Source organism: Eptesicus fuscus, chromosome 12, assembly GCF_027574615.1.
Source record: "Eptesicus fuscus isolate TK198812 chromosome 12, DD_ASM_mEF_20220401, whole genome shotgun sequence".
Taxonomy (NCBI): domain Eukaryota; kingdom Metazoa; phylum Chordata; class Mammalia; order Chiroptera; family Vespertilionidae; genus Eptesicus; species Eptesicus fuscus.
This window is the reverse complement of record NC_072484.1, coordinates 3,965,677-3,977,686: the sequence shown is the minus strand read 5'-3', so window position 1 is coordinate 3,977,686 and position 12,010 is coordinate 3,965,677. Positions and strand designations below refer to the sequence as shown.

Here is a 12,010-nt window from a genome sequence, read left to right as displayed (position 1 = left end):
TTCATTGATTTTTCTTTCTCTTTTTTTAGTCTCTATGTTATTTATTTCTGCTCTAATCTTTGTTATTTCCTTCCTTCTACTTACTCTGGGCTTTTCTTGTTGTTTTCTTTCTATTTCTTTAAGTTCTAGGGTTAAAAAGTTTATTGCTGATTTTTCTTGTTTTTTGAAGTATGCCTGTAGTGCTATGAACTTTGGTCTCCGGCCTGCTTTTGCTGTGTCCCAGAGATTTGGGGTTGTTGTGTGTTCATTTTCATTTGTTTCCAGGAAGTTTTTTATTTCTTTCTTGATCTCATTGGTACCCCATGCATTGTTTAATAACATGCTATGTTGCCTCCAGGCATTTGAAAGTGTTTGGGTGTTTTTACTGTAGTTGATTTCTAATTTCATTCCGCTGTGATCTGAGAAGATGCTTGATATGATTTCAATCTTTTTGAACTTGTAGAGACTTGTTTTGTGTCCCATCATGTGGTCTATCTTTGTGAATGATCCACATATACTTGAGAAGAATGTATATTCTGATGCGTTGGGGTGAAATGTTCTATAAATGTCAATTAAATCCATCCGATCCAGTGTGTCCTTTAGAGTTTCTGTCTCCTTGTTAAGTTTTTTTCTGGAACATCTATCCAGTGAAGTCAGTGGGGTGTTAAAGTCCCCTACTATGACTGTATTATTGTTGATCTCTCTGTTAAAGTCCTCCTGAATTTTTTTTTAATCTTATAGTTTTGTTTTTTTTTAAATATATTTTATTGATTTTTTACAGAGAGGAAGGGAGAGGAATAGAAAGCTAGAAACATCGATGAGAGAGAAACATCGACCAGCTGCCTTCTGCACACCCCCTACCGGGGATGTGCCTGCAACCAATGTACATGCCCTTGACCGGAATCGAACCTGGGATCTTTCAGTCCGCAGACCGACGCTCTATCCACCGAGCCAAACCGGTTTCGGCTTGAATTTTTTTTATATATTTAGGTGTTCCTATGTTGGGTACATATATATTTAGCAAGGTTATATCCTCTTGTTTGATGGATCACTTTAGTATTTTGTAGTTACCTTTTTTGTCTCCTATGATGGCCTTCGTTTTTAATCTATTTTGTCGGATATGAGTATTGCTACTCCAGCTTTTTTTTCTTTCCCATTTGCATGGAAAATTTTTTCCATCCCATCACTCTCATCCTTTGTGTGTCTTTTGTTTTGATGTGGGTCTCTCGTAGACAGCATATAGTTGGGTCATATTTTTGTATCCTTTCTCCTACCCTACACCTTTCGATTGGAGCATTTAGTCCACTTACATTTAGGGTTATTATTGATACGTACTTATTTATTACCATTATATTTCTGTATAGCTAGGTTTCTCTCTCTGTTTCTTCTTCTCATTACAGTTATCCCTTTAGCATTTCTTGTAATGCTGGCTTGGTGGTAATGTACTCCTTTAGCCTTTTTTTTTTTTTTTTAATCTGGGAAGCTCTTTATTTGACTGTCTATTTGAATGATAACCTTGCTGGATATAGTAATCTTGGTCTCAGATTCTTGCTTTCCATTACCTTGAGTATTTCATGCCATTCCCTTCTGACTTGTAGAGTTTCTAATGAGAAATCAGGTGTCAGCCTTAAGGGAACTCCTTTGTAGGTAATAGTTTTCTTTTCTCTTGCTTCCTTTAAGATTCTCTCTTTGATTTTAATTTTTGGCATTTTAATTATTATGTGTCTGGATATGGGCCTCTTTGGGCTCTTCTTGTTTAGGGTTCTCTGTGCCTTCTGAACTTGTGTGGCTTTTTCCTTTACCAGGTTAGGGAAGTTTTCTGCCATTATTTCTTCAACCATGTTCTCTATGCCTTTCTCTCTTTCTGCTTCTTCTGGCACATCTGCTATTTGAATAATGTTTCACATTGTCCCACAGCTTCCTTAAGCTGCCTTCTGTTTTTTATTTTATTTTTAAAAATATATTTTTATTGATTTTAGAGAGGAAGGGAGAGGGAGATAAAAATATCAGTGATGAGAGAGAATCATTGATTGGCTGCCTCCTGCATGCCCCCCACTGGGGATCGAGCCAGCAATCTGGGCATGTGCCCTTGACCAGAATCGAACCTGGGACCCTCAGTTTGCAGGCTGATGCTCTATCTACTGAGCCAAACTAGCTAGGGCTGCCTTCTGTTTTTTAATTGTTTTGTCTTTTTGGTTTTCTGATTGAGTGATATTTTCAACTCTATCTTGTAATTCACTGATTCGATCCTCAGCTTCCCCTAATCTGCTGTGTATTCCTTCCAATGTGTTCTTTATTTGTGTTATGTCATTCTTTATCTCAGACTGTTCTTTTTTCATAGTTACTATATCTTTTCTCATGCTGTTGAGCATCTTTTCCATCATTACTCTGAACTCTGTTTCAGAGAAATTTCTTATCTCTCCTTCATTTATCTCTTGTTCTGGAGAACTCTCTTGTCCTTTCATTTGGGGGTTATTTCTTTGTCTTCTCATTTTGGCTGTCTGGTAAGGTTTGTTGACTATGTCTTAGGTAGAGCCTCTATGCCTCTCAATCTCTAGTGGAGGATAGTGTCAAATGCTATTTCTGACTAATTAGGTCAGGCAAAGACTCAAAGCCTACAGAGACTGTCTCTGTCTATGGACTGATAGGATTCTGACTTGAATTGCCCCAGTGCTAAGAGCTTTTTTTTTTTTTCAACAGGGTGAGGTGTTGCTTCTGCCTGGAGGCTAATTGTTATTTCTTATCTCTTAAGTGGCCTCAGGGCAACGTGTTTTCCATAGGGTGGGTCAACTGTCTTCCCCCCAGGCAAGGCAAATATCTATGTGGGAAAGATGTCCTCTGCTGCATAAGGCTCAGCACCTGAAATTGGAGTGTCTGCCTACTTAGCTCTAACCCCTGAGTCCCTAATCCTGGCTTCTGCTCACACAGCTCCAGTTCACTCTACCCTCCCTCTGTTGTAGCACAAGGTGGGTGGTTCCACAGGGAATTTTGTGCATTGGCCCTTTTAGAGGGTGCCCAAATTTCTAGCCTTCTCTCCCTGGCAGACAGCAACTCTGGTGCTTTGCATAGCAGATGTTGTGTGGGGACCCTTCTCAGTTCTAGTGCTCTCTGCTGGGGAGCACAGCTTGGGGATTAGATCCCAGAGTTCTCAGTGGCAATCCCCACAGCTGAGCTATCTCTCTGTAACTTCAGTTGCCGTCTGTGGGAGCCCAGCCAGCCCTTTCTCACCTCGGCCCCTCCTACTAGTCTCTATGAAATCTCTACCCTCTGCCCTTGGGTATCAGGGTTTCTCCTGGAAGTCTTTCACTTACTCTTCAGGAAGCTTTTTTGTATTTTAGTTGTAATTCCAGTTTGTTCCTGGGAGCTTGTCCGCGCAGCATCCACTTACTCTGCCGCCATTTTTAATTTCTCCAGTCTCCTCTGTTTATAAAAGTATTCCTTTTCATTTGGATTTCTTTCAATAGCAACTCTCTAATGGATTTTTAATACCCTATTTATTTGTTAGATTGACTGGACAGCGCATGTGCATAGTTTAAAAAGAATTTGAAAGATACAAAAAGTTTACAGAGAAAAGTGACCATCTTTCTCACCTCTCTCTCCCTCCTGAAAAGCAGTCGCCAGCCAGGTGTCGTTTGCATTCCCCACAGCTGTGTTTTGTAGATGTAAACGTGTGTGTGTGTGTGTGTGTGTGTGTGTGTGTGTGTGTGTGTGTGTGTGTTTCCCTTACATGAACTGCAGCACATTCTGTGTACAGTGCTGTGCACCCTGCTCTCTTCACCGGGCAATCTTCTGTGAAGCCTTTCCCATTCAGTATATGAGGAGCTGCCCAGACACCCCATCATTAGTTCAGCCCCCAGTGATGGGCATGCCTTCTCTGCTGGGATTGTTTAAAGCAGGGCTGGGGGACGTCTGGCCCGTGGGCCGTATAATGCCTGTGAAATCATTCAGTCTGGCTCTGCCAAGGCATTAGGGGTAAGTTAATTAAATGTTTGACCAAGTAGAGCAGCTAATTTTTTTAAGTTGATAATCTTGTTTGGGCCTTGAATGATGTTATAAATATCCAAATGGCCCTTAGCAGAAAAAAAGGTTCCCCACCCTGGTTTAAAGCATGAGACTAGCAGGGTGGGGAGCAGGGTGCGGCTGGGCTGGTGCTGAGCGCAGGGCTGAGGCCTTCAGGGAAGAACCCCCACAGGAGGAGATTCTAAAGAAAAGAGACTGCCACGAGATGCAAGTAGTGTCCTTCGTGTTGCTGGGGATACAGATCACAGGGCACTTGTGTTGGAAATACAGTGGGGGCTGGTGCTCATGTTACATCACCATGGCAACCCAGTCCCCAACCTGGTCAACTGCCTCTGAAAATCTTCCCCCTTCATGCCCTTCCACGAGTTGACCCAGTGGGGCCCAGGAGGGAGGCCTCAAAGAGAATGTTTCTCCCCAAGCTCTGTCCTCACGTTCCAGCAGGCATGCGGTCAGTGTCACAGGTCTCCCAGCACATGGGCTCCCAGGTGGCTTCCGGCCGCCGCGGGGCAGGTGAGCTCACAGCACCTTCCCTTTGCCTTCAGAGCTTTCAGCTCCCAAAGTGGATGTGAGCAAAGCTGAGTAAAAGCCAAAAACAAACCATATAATGTTGACAAAAACAAGTATCCTACAACCCCTGGGGAGAAAAAGAATCAAGCTGTGGGGTTTTGTGTCATTTTTCACAGAGCATGTGGAATGTTGCTCGGTTCGATCTGAAAACCAGATTCGGGCCCTAAGAAGACGCAGCCTCTGCTTAATTTTTCTTAGTAAGAAAACGAATCGCTTTGGCAATGTACAACCTCTTAAAATAACAATTCTGCGAAATATTCTAACATATTAGTGACTCAGTCTGAAAATTAGGAAACTTTTCAAAGCCAACTTTCACAGCCAGCGCCTTAATTTAGTGAGAGTACAGAATGGTAAAAACAAAAATAAAACAGGTCCTTGGGCACAGAGAGCATCAGCTACGCAGCCGCTGTGCACGCGAGCCTTGAAGGAGGCTCAGCAAAAACAAAGCGCCCCCAAACAAACAAACAAACAAAACAAATAAAGCTCATTCTATTATAAAAAACAAAACTAAAAACAAAGCACCCCCGCCGGCCAGCTGCTGCAGTGGGACGCTCCCATCTGTCCGCTGACCCTGCAGAGACACAGGGCCTCCCTTTCCCCACCAACGTGGAAAGAACACCTGCAAACGGATGACTCAGCAAATGGAAAGTAACTCGAATTCTCATCCTCTGAGCGAAACCCATCGCTGAGTCTACGAGCAGGCTCTCCAAAGGCTCCGCGGGGACCGCAGCACCTGTCAGATGTGCCCTTGCATTTAATGGGAATATTATGCGGCCGGTGGTCCCAGCAAGTCTCCATCATGGTGTTGGGCTGAAGGATTGGAGCAGCCAGGAGGCAGCAACAGAACCTCCAGTCAGCTCCAGCGGCAAACTGCTGGGGGCCGGGCTCTGACCTGGGAGGGGGCCCAAGGGAGGAGCCTCGCAGCGGAGAAGCAGGTCCAGCCTGGGTCCTACCTGACAGAGAGACCGTCCTCCAGGGGCCCTGCAGCCATTTCTATTCGTAACCGAATAGTGTTTCACTTCTAGGGATCCAGGAGTCGCATTTGAAAGGGAACTCCGGGCTTAGGGGGGTGGCTCCTGTGGCCTGAGCAGGCCCAGCCGCTCAGTGAGCCACCAGGACGTGTGCTCTGGGTATAGACTCTGACTCGCAGGGAAATCGAGAGTGTGGGCTGCGGATGGGTTTGTGAGAGTCGAACGAAACCCCAAGGGGTGGGTAAGATGCCCTGTGGTTTCAAGTCCATGGGCTCCGGATCCCGACAGAGCAGGAGTGGTCTGGAAGCCAAGTCCTGATGGTTCCCCCTCCCTGGACTCAGGTACTGACTTGAAGCCTTGGAGCTGCCAGAGGCCTCGCCACGGACCCGAGGCGCCAGAAGCTTTGCAGAGGGGCCCAGGGAGCATGGAACCAATTAGTAAAGCCCTTTCTCCCCGCTGGCCCGAGGCCCGACCACACCCTGCTCAGCTCCCGGCCCCTCGAGCAGCTCTGTTGGCGAGTCACTGCACCACCTCCTTTGCAGGTTTCCAAGAAGGAGCATGGGGCAGCTCTCCACCTGATTGCCCAGCTGCCCCTGCCCCAGAAGCCATGATTTCTGGCAGAAGGGGGCCTTCCAGCAAGTAGGACAGCAGGAGAGACACCCCCCATCGGAAAGCCACCTGCAGGAAAGCAGAGCTCAGAGCATGGAAGCCACTAGGGTGGGGCTCTGCCTGTGGAGCGACTGGGGTGGTATTGGCAGCCCGCCTCTCCCTCTCCCTGGTTCTTGTACACTCACTATCTCTCCCTACTTGCGAATCAGGACTTCTGGCTTATCTGAAGCAAACTGTCGATGTGTCTGGTCTGGATGAGGCTCTGGGACCTCACTGGGAAATGCAGTGGGCCCGGCAGTGGCTCTCTGGGCCTGCACAGTCCTGTCTCTCAGTGAGGGCCCCTGGGTTTGCCACTGAGAGACACAGACTAGGTTGAGGAGGTGGGGGGGGGGGGACGGGCAGCTGGAGACCTCCCTGCCATCTCCGGCCCTGCCCGATGGCTGGGGAGGCCCCTAAGACCCCTGCTCATTCCCACCCCCCGAGGAATCACTCTTTTCAGCGTGGGGGCTGTGGCTCAGATCCCACCCAGGCCCAGAGAATTCTAGATCAAAGTCTTGAAGGACAAAAGCCAGTGCCAGCAAAGCTATTAACCGACATGGCACCTCCTGCCCTGAGCTTTTGAGAGTGACCTGGGCTACCTGAGACCACTACCTGTGAGCTCGTCGAAAGCTATGACCTTTCTACCACCTCCACTCTGGGCCAGCAACATGGGCCCAGGGGGTGCCGTCACCTTTCCCTAAGACTCCGCGGTGCCCGGATGAATGGTTAACTCAAAATATGCACAGAAATGTCCTGGGAAGCTACTGGGGCCAGAGGCAGCCCATCCCCAGACCCACCCTCACCATCGCTTCCCGACATCCTTCCCTCTGAGCCTCTTTCTTCGCCTCTGCCAGCATCACCTCTCCAGGACCTGCTGCCGCAGCAGCAGCCAAAATAAAAATGCATAGACTCTGCAGTGGAAAACAAACGACAACTTTATTGCTTAGCCGCAGCCTCCCCGGGACATGAATCATGAGTTTCCATGCTGTCACCGGGCCCGGAGCGGAAACCGGCTCCCGCTTCCTTCAGAGGCCCTGTCGTCCAGGAGTGGGGGCTGCCGTGGCCAGCGAGGGCATGTCTTCCCCGTCCTGGGGGCCTGGCTCTCTCATCACCTGGGCTATGCCCGCGGAGCCCATGGGTGCAGAGTAGAGGATTCATGCTGTCCCCCTCCCCCACCCCCACGTCTCACAGAGGAATTTGAAGCTCAGAGTGAAGATGGGTGCACACGGGCAGGCCCCCTTACTGGCCCACACCCCGCTGTACCTGGCGCTTGGGTGGGAGACTGAAACCACGGGCTTTGTGGCACTCCCAGGACGCCCGATGCGGCCTGGGCACTGCGAAGGCCGGCGGGGAGGGCCGTTAGCCATTACATTTCCGGTGCGGACTTGTGCAGAAGCCAGTGGAACCCCAGGGGCCTTGGTGTCTTGCTTGGTAGAGTGTGGTGTCTGAAAAGCCTGTTTCAGAACCTGCGCCTTTTCTACGTGCCTTTTCCTTTCATCAGCCCCATGAGCGCGGGTGCTCCCATCTTCCAAGACCACCGGCATCGCAATGGCCCTTAGCAGCTCTTGTCGCCTCCAGCCTGGCCTCTGTCGCACCTGTTCTTAGCTGTGCTTCTGAAGAATCATCCTAGGGCATCTTCATTCTGTTACCCTCCCACCATCTGCAGCACCAATAGCCCCCAGCACATCACCGCCGTTTTGGGGGCCCTCTGTGGTCTACACGGTGGTGTTTAAACTCCTTGGCAACTTCAAGGTCTCATGCATCCATCCAACATTCAGGGTCTGTGATGTGCCACGCATACAGCGATGAACAAAAATAGCCCCTGTTTTGCCATCCAGTCTTCGAGCAGAGACCTTGAAGAACCACACACACACACACACACACACACACACACACACACACTCACACGGCTCACATACACAGTTATGGCTGGGATCAGAGGTCAGGGCAGCTTCTGGGAGCAGGTGAGGACTGAGCTGAAGGAAGGACAGTGAGGGCTGAGTCATTAGGGGAGCGAAGTGGAGCACATTGGTCTTTCTCCGAAGAGCAACAGGGAGCTGCTGCAGGCTGCACGGGGTGGGAGATTTACTGACAAGAATGTGTATGGAATAGACTAGAGAGGACAAGACTCTGTGGGCACAGTGGGGCAGTGCAGAGGCCCAGGGAGAGCTGGGGGGTGTGCCCAGGGTTGGGGAGGGCACTGGAGAGGGCTATCTTTACAGGTTGAGGGTGAGGGACATAGTTGGCAGAATGTGGCTGGACACAGCTATCAATCACTGAGGCAGGACATCCGGGAAGGAGACCAGATGGGGGGAGATCCTGAGTCTGGTTTGGGGCAAGTGAATTCAGAGGGCCTTGTGGGCATTAGTTGCACCCCCACCTTAGCCAATGCTCCTTCTCAGCCCAGAGCTACTGCCTTCACATCAAGAGATGTTACTTCGCCCGGGATATTTCTGCACCCAGGAATGACCTTTCTACCACCTCCACTCTAGAGAGACCCCCAGCCATCCTTCATGCCAGCTCTTCCTACAGGACATCTTGCCACGCACCAGCTTCCCCCAGCACCCACCCTTCAGGGAGGCGGGAAGTGAGGCGCAGAGACGCCAGCGCCCATCTTCCAGGACCAAGCAGCAAGAAGCCCCTCCCCTCACCGAAGGGCTTCACTCTGCCCCTCTCGCCTTACACTGCCCCTCTCACACCCACATCTCAGCGCCCTGCCTGGGTGCTCAGTTCTGGAGGACAGGACCCACCCTCATAGGCTTAGCAGCCCCCACAGCCCCCGGCCGGGGTCTTGCCAGAACCGTCACTCAGGCCGAGCGTTAAGGACAGCCTCCCCCAGGAGCCCGGCGGTCCAGAGCCACATAACATCTCAGTATATGCATTCCAAACAGGCCGCGGGAGGTGCGCGCTAAAACACCATTCCATCTCGCGCTCAGCGCCGAGGCCGAGCAAATGGATCTGTGCAGAAATGCTCTTTAAAATGCATTATGTGCCTGCGTTTAAAGAGACGCCCGCTGCTCGGTGAATTTCAAAAAGGAGCAAGCGGGTGATGAACGACCTCGGCTTGTTAGCAGGCTGAGGAACAAGGGGCTGTGTCTGTCTGCCGGTAAATAACGTGTGGACATCTATCACCTGCAGGGCTGTGCGGGGAGGGCCCAAACCTGTTGGGCAGGACAGCGCAGTTTCCCACCGTCCCAGTGTCGTGCAGCCGGGTGCTTGGCTGGGTGGAATGTGAAAGGAGTCCCAGGGCCAACATCCCATCCATCCCCGGGTGGGCCTCAGGTTGGTGGCTCTGACGCATAGAGGATGCTCTGGGCGGCCACCTCCAGGCATGGCCACGCAGGTGTGCTTGGTTTCGGGTTTTGTGTTTTTAGCTAATCCAGCAGGTTCTGGTTTTGGACTTCAGTGCCCTGGGCGGCACTCTGGGACGGGCGGGAGGCCGCTTTCCCCAGCCTGCCTGCGTGGGGAGAAATGCATGTGACGGAGGCGGCTCTCACAGACTTCCCTTCCCTGTATTACAGGTCCTCGCCGGCGCCTTGGGCCTGGGCCCCCAGTGTGGTCGCGGGGGCACGCACAGAAGCAGATACAAGATAAAGGACGGGCCGTCCAGCCAAGGTGAGCGGGAGTGTGATCACCCTGGAGCGAGTGACGCGGGCAATCATTCACACAGACGATTTCTTCTGAGATGGACAGCTTCTCGCCTGGCCTCGGGGAGCTGGGAGTGTGACCTTGGGCGAGTTATTTGCTTCTGGGGGCCCTGACACCCCTTGTGAGATGAGCAGCACCTGCCAGCCGGCCGCCGTGCGTCTGTGAGCCCTGGCCACGCCGGCCGCCCCGCTCCTCCAACCCGGGAGTCACCACCACCTGCCGAGCAGGGCCGGGCAGGGGCGGCTGGCCACCGGCGCCATCCCGGGTGGCTGAGCCTGGGCTGTCCCCAGTGGTTTGTTTGAACTCAGCTGCGGGCACATGTTCCCAGGAGGCCTCCGCTAAGGAGACAACAGGGCGGGGGGTCGGTGGTACCGATGGGCTGTCCTGAGCGGGTGGCACTCCGCGCTGCCCCGGCTTCCTCGTCTGTAGAACGGGATGGCGATCCTGTGAAGTGCTTGGTTTTTACTGTTGCTGCTACTGTGACCATGAGGACGTTTCAACAATAAAGTCCGAGGTGGCGTGGCATGTACCCCTTGTCTGTCTTGGTCTTCCTTGCAGCCCAGGTCCGAGCTCAGAGCGGAGCTCCAGGTGCTCGCTTTGCTTGCTGACCTCCTGGGGAGCACCTCCTGGGAGCACCTCCAGCTCTTCTTGTTTCTGGAGGCAAACACGGCTTTCTCAGCCCCGGCCGTCCGCAGAGCCCACCAGAAGGGCCGACCCGGGCTGCTGGCAGGAAGCCCTGCCTCTGACATCTCTGGACCGCTGAGTAGGAACCCGTCCCCGAAATCCCAGCTCTGCTCCACCCTCCGGGGCAGGGCTGCTCTGTGTGGGGGCGGGGCCACGCGTGATGATTTAAAACACCCACACGTCGCTCTTTTAACAGGTTAGCGACGTGGACACTGCCGTGCTACCTTACCTTCTTCTGGCCACAGCAGGTCTCAGAATCTGGTGTGTGTCTTGCTCCTCTAGCCTTGCAATTTGGACGCTAAATTTCCATCGAAAGTACTTGACCTGTATTTTAACTTCATAAAATCTAGAGTGGAAAACACAGATCCACTCACCCGAGTTGTTCCAAACAAACTTTCAAGTTTTCCAATAACGGAGTCAAGTGTTAGTCTTTGAAATTTCACTTTAATTCGGGGAAATGAAACATCTGTTTCTCAGTTGCCTGCGCCACATTTCAAGTGCTCGAAAGCCACACTGGTCGGTGCTGCCGCCCTGGGTGATGCTGATGGAGGACATCCCCTCCGTTGTCGCAGAAAGTGCTGCTCATGGTGGCTCCCGCGTAGAGCGCTGGGGGGCCCGGAACCCCCAGGGTTCAGTCAGAAATGTCCACATCACATGTTGGTTAGAACCATGGGGAGAAATGGCCGAGGAGCAGCGTCGGGACCAAGGGCGGCACAGGACCCTCATTTCCGTGGGCATTGAGGACTCTTAGGCCTGTAAATAGTGAACACGCATTGCTTTGGGGGAAGGAAGTTAGAGCAAACCAGCTTCCTTAGTTCACAGCATCAGAGTAAGCGGGTCCGAGATGCGGTAACACGGGGGTGGCATCCGAGCCGGGCATGCAGCAGTCCAGAGGAACACGGTCCCCCTAACGTCCCGGGGCAGGAAGATGCCCGTCTCAGTACATCACGACCCAGAAATGACAGCAGCCTCTGTACGCGCGGGGCAACCTCACGCGTGGGCACAGGCCCGGAGGAGGCACGGGGGCTCTGACCCAGACAGCTGTGGGAGGCAGGTGGTGTCCAGCAGCTGGATCGCGACACGTCCTCTATTATCCATTTCAGCCAGGATTTTATTTTTTTATAATAAGCATGGATTTCTATTGTACTCAGAAGAGCTTATGCTATAAAAAGATGTAAAAATCAGTCTAGAGGCAATACGTGTAACTGTGTTTATTTGACTCACACGTGGCTCAGGAAACAGGGGACCTGGGCGAGTCAGGGGAGTCAGCTTGGCAGTAAGCGAGGGCCGGGAGAGGGACACGCAGGGCCTGGTCCGTCTTGGGAGCAGGTAAAACACAGCACACGCGGGGACTTGGGCATTTCAGACAAACGATGGGTCGGCTTCAGTACAAGTCTGTCCTGGGAAGTATCTGCACCTGGCGGGATGCAAGTCAGAGGCGGAGCTTGGGGGCAGCAGGGCCTGCCATGCCCGGTGCCTAGACGTGCCAGCCC

At 51.8% G+C, this 12,010-nt stretch overlaps 1 long non-coding RNA gene across 1 annotated transcript in view; it reads left to right on the top strand.

Moving 5' to 3' along the window:
* The window catches only part of LOC114231433 (uncharacterized), a 133,142-nt gene extending 122,789 nt beyond the window's left edge, over window positions 1–10,353 (top strand). The window contains exon 4 of the long non-coding RNA XR_008557774.1: window positions 9,707–10,353. This is a non-coding gene — a long non-coding RNA (uncharacterized LOC114231433). The remainder of the gene's footprint in view (window positions 1–9,706) is intronic.
* Window positions 10,354–12,010: the final 1,657 nt, after the last annotated feature.